Source organism: Mus caroli, unplaced genomic scaffold, assembly GCF_900094665.2.
Source record: "Mus caroli unplaced genomic scaffold, CAROLI_EIJ_v1.1 scaffold_21676_1, whole genome shotgun sequence".
NCBI lineage: Eukaryota > Metazoa > Chordata > Mammalia > Rodentia > Muridae > Mus > Mus caroli.
Genome location: NW_018389740.1, coordinates 4,158 through 9,056, shown reverse-complemented (window position 1 = coordinate 9,056; position 4,899 = coordinate 4,158). Strand labels below are relative to the sequence as shown.

The following is a 4,899-nucleotide window of genomic DNA, read 5'->3' as shown; positions in this document are numbered from 1 at the left end:
TCACCAAATATTCAGGATCTAAGTGTGTGTAACTGGGAAAAGCATCCATAATCCTCTGGAGAAACTCTGCAGGCTTCTCATTATCTCTCTGCCTGACATTATAAACCCTAGTCAAATTGGTGGGTTGCTTAGCAGCAGCCCTGAGACCTGCCATCTTAGTCTGCCCATAAACCAGGAGACACTCCCTAAATACTCTTGTGTTGTAATCCCAGGCTGGCCTATTCCCTTCTAACAGCTTGGAGCAGGTTGGCTTGGACCTGGCTTGCCACAGCCGGCTAGTCCACCTAGGGTGTTGTCTTCCGACCTAGGTAAAGTCTATTATCCTGCCACCTCTGCAGCTTTCCTCCAAGATGCCACTACCTGTTGAGGGGCTGAACCTGTTTTCCTGACACTATCATGACAAAGCAGCAATCCTGACAAAGCATCGAGATCCTGGCATTGTGGGGGATGTCTCCCACCCACCCCCTTATAAGCTTAGACTCATAAGTAAACATTGGCCTTGATCAGAGAACTTGTCCTGGCTTGTTATGTCTCTTGCAGCCTTTCCCATACAAAACCCCATCTTTCCTTTTAGGAACCTAGTAACCCTTGTCTTCTTGCAAGTATAATGGCCTCCTGAGAGGGAACCTTTCATCTATAGCCTCTGGGTTTTGAGTTGGGGCACCATTGGTTCCCAGAATATTCTTCTTGCCCTCCAGGATGATGTGTTCCCTCTTCACTGTAGTAAAGAGAATCTGCAATACTCACAATAATCCCAAGTGGGCTGATGGGTAAAAAGAATGTATATAGTAAACCAATGACCTCTTTAGGGTTGTGAGAGAACTCAGCATGTTCTTGTCTCCAATTATAAAGGTCAGCTGTGGTGAAGGGTCAGAAATGATATTCCTGTTTACTTTGGTCATCTATTGGGGCCAGTGGCTCTCAGGGTTAGGACAGAGGAATCTGCCTCTGGTGCTGTGGCCTAGAAAGTGTCACAGTACATCTGCTAATAGTCCTCTGGGTGTGCCCTCACTCCATGAACAATGTGGACAAGAGGAAGCTATTTCTTTGGGAAGGAATTTTAATGTAGAAAAGGTATGATCAGTGAATAGTTACTTCTGATTCTGAATGTGCTTTGGGGTACTCTTGAAGCCAAGTGGGACCTGTGAGGGGACATGTATAGTGCCCCAATCTATTAGACAAATGAATGGCTTCAGATCTTGAAGTAAGACCAGCTATTCAGATCAAACAATGCTTGAGGACCTCTGTTCTCACTGAGAGGCAGGGACAGTATGCTAAGTATTGTGACAACTGGCATGAGATCTACCCCTGTGTATGCTCAGGCCCTAACCCATAGGCTGGAGTTCAAGTGGAAACATGTGCATGTGGTATCCCTGCTCCTTCTCCCTTAACCATTTGCTTATCTATTGCAGATTAATGGGGAGTGGTTTTCTATTCTCCTGGCCTCTGACCAAAGAGAAAAGGTAGAAGAACATGGCAGCATGAGACATTTTCTGGAGCACATCCATTTCTTGGAGAATTCCTTAGCTTTTAAACTCCATACTGTGTAAATGAGATGCTCCTAGCTGAGAAAGAACAAATGAAAACATGGTATGGTCTCACACCTACAAACACTCAGGATTCGGGGAAGAGATGCCTCTTAGTATGTACATCTGTACACACATCCTGAGTCTGTATCCAAAACTAGAACGCTTCATGTGACACTGAACTAAGATCTCATAACCAGGGGTTTTACAAAAGTCAGAGACAAGAGTTGGTGACAGGAATTAATTTACTAGGAGTTCGATAAGAAATGATCAGAGACAATTTTGAAACCACATTAATGAGTCAGAATACCACAAGTTAAGATTACGTGATCATGTAATAAATGTTTATTACTAGTTGTTAGGAAAAGAAATCCACCCCTTTCTACTTGCCTTTTCCTGCAGTAACACGATAATAATAATTCTCTATGGTACCGTGAACCACATCGGGTCACAGTACAGAGGGCTAATTTGAGGCAAATGGTAGAAATCTGGCTGATAATCTACACTGAAGGTTGGCACTGGTGAAACTTGGAAGTAGTTGCAGTTGTAGTGAAGATGAGAAGTGATTGTTATTTTATTTTTTCTTTGTGATTGCTAAATCATCAGATATAAATGAAATTATGTAAATAAAAGCCTCCTGCTAATTTTACAAAAATAGTCAAAAGTTAAATGGATTTAGAAACTGGAGACATGTATAGAGTACAGAATCAAGAAGCCATCCAGATCAAAATCCCTTACACACCAGCTCACTTGGTTTTACCTTATAGATGAAGAGTGCTCTGAAATATTTTTGGTTGCTGACAAAACAAAAAAGGCTGATGGATATTCTGTGACATGTGAGTATATAAAATGTCTCTCTCTATATACACACACAAGATTAGTAAACCATAATACCTTTAGTGTGTGTGTGTGTGTGTGTATGTTGCTAGAGTTTGAATGCAGAAACTTGCACCTACTAGTCAAATGGGTATCATCTAATAGCTAACACCCTGTGGCAGACAAGTGGGATAAGTAGGGGTAGATGTGATCTTTCTGATTCTGCCTTGTAGCTAGCAGGGGTACATATCATTCAGGGTGTAGCAGCAGATATTTGATACAGCAAGATTATAAAAGAGAGAAACATGTTCCTTGAGGCTGATGAGGGAGGTAGATAAGCCTAGAAGATGAGAGAGTGGTGCTCCTGTGGCTGCCCTTCAATAGTGGTCTGTACAACTCAGAGTCCCTTTTCTTAGAAGTTACTTCTTGAAGTTTAGAAAGCTAAACACAGAAAGGCTCAGACACTTCCCTCATCTATTCCAGGTTATGTATTTTAATGATTTTATATTTGGAGTAGAACAAGAAAAGAAAATTCATCATTTACTGCACAACAAAGAATTTCTGATCTTTGTTCCATTTCCTCGACAGAAGATGGATTCAATACACTTACTATAACTTAAGACAGACTATGACAATTATGTTATGTTTCATCTCAGGATGAGGATACCTTCCAGCTGATGGAACTCTTTGGTAAAGTATTTTCACACAGACAATGATCTTGGGTTGGGAAAAGAAGAAAGAACCTACATCTTTAATATGGTCTTCCCAGCTTTGTCCTGCCTCATTCTCACCTCCTGAAGATTGGTGCTCACCTCCATCATCCCTTGAGCATAGTGATGGAAGCACTCTGAAATCTCTCAGTGAGACAGAAGGATATTCTATGGATGTTAAATCTAGGATAGATCATACCAGTGCCTATCAATCATGATGTCACCCCTTTACCCATCCTTATGGGGAAGTCCTTGCCCCCTCACTCAGGCTGTGGTCAATGCACATGATAAAGCTGCTACACTCACTGTTGATCTTCTCACAGACTGCGAACCAGATTTGAGTGAAGACATTAAGGAAAAGTTTGCAAAATTATGTGAGGAGCATGGAATTATTAAAGAAAATATCATTGACCTATCCAATGCCAGTAAGTCAGAATTTGTTTATTTTTCTCATCCTGAATATGTTATCATAGAGGAAACTAACCCAGTTGGCTACCAGTAATTTTTGAACGCTGGAGAGTCTTATCCTTTTTCTTGGGGAAATAAAGTGGACCTGGTACCTGAACATGTTCTTGTTCTCACGCTATAGATCGCTGCCTCGAGGCCTGAGAAAGAATGGCCTGAGCCTTCAGGTGGGCAATATCCAATGAGAGCAAGGAGGGGGTTGGTGGACTTGGAGAGGTTTTCTAAAAGTATTGGCATTTGGTGCCCAAATTAAAATAAAAATAGTTTAATTAGGAATCTTTGAGGAAAGCTTGAAAATTGGCTTTGAAGTATCAGGATATGTGATCTAGTACTTCCTTGAGCTTTGAAGTAAAGTGACCCAAGCACTTAGGCAAGTAAATAAGGATTTGAGTTTTACATAGTTGCTGTATAGTTGTCTAAAAAAGGCTCAGCAATGGGTTCAATATAATTAGCAGAGAGAGTAGCAGGATGTGATACAGTTGCTCTTCAGTGTCTGTGGTTCCCCTCAATCCTACTTGAGATAGTAACATCTTAATCTGCACTCCGTACAACCTTGGCTTCTTACCTGGGAGTGGATATAACTGATCACCACTTCTCGACCAGTCTGAGAAGTAGTCTTATCTGGCCCTCCCTTCTCATCCAGTCCAAGACTTCACTCATATAAAGTGTTAAGTCATTAAATGTAGCCATGGATTTTATCATTATTCCACAATTTACCTAACATTCTTCAGAGCTTCTTACGAAAAAGAAGCAAGCCACAGGTTTCATTATGGTCATTTATACTGATTTTCATCCCCGTGTTCTGGCAAAAAATTCCAGTTAGATTGAAAGAGAAGATCCATTTCTTCATCCCCTTTGTCCTATATAATAGAAAGTCCTTCAGTCCCGAAGTCAATCCAAAAGTGCTTAATGAGTTTCTGTATTCTTTCTTCCTGGCTTACACTGTGTTGAGTGGAGACTTCTCACCAGTACTCCAGCATCACCCCTTCCTATCCATACAGCATCCGGTGACAAGTTCTGTGATCTGCTTTTCATTGTGTATCACAGAGAAGTGCAATCCCAGTCTCTCCAACATGTTACCTAGGATCAAAGACTTTCTTTAAATTTCTCTTTGACACACCCATTGCAATTCTCCAGGAATTTCTTCCTCTTCCTGTTCAATAAATGATTACCCTTGCACTTAAATATATGTCTCTGTGTCTAGAAAAATGTGGGGCTGACAGTGAGTGAATGAGGGGAACTCCTGAATCCTGTACTCGAGATCCTTTCTTATGGCCTTGAATGTAACCTGCATTTCAGGATTTTTGCCTCCCCTGCAGCAATCCCAAGCCCTGATGAGTACTGCCTGCTCTTTAGCACTCCTGATTTAGTGCTTTATGAGG

General features: G+C 41.3%; 1 pseudogene; it reads left to right on the top strand.

Moving 5' to 3' along the window:
• The first annotated feature begins 876 nt into the window (after positions 1 to 876).
• On the top strand, positions 877 to 3,661 carry LOC110288271 (annotated as a pseudogene).
• The last annotated feature ends 1,238 nt before the right edge of the window (positions 3,662 to 4,899 follow it).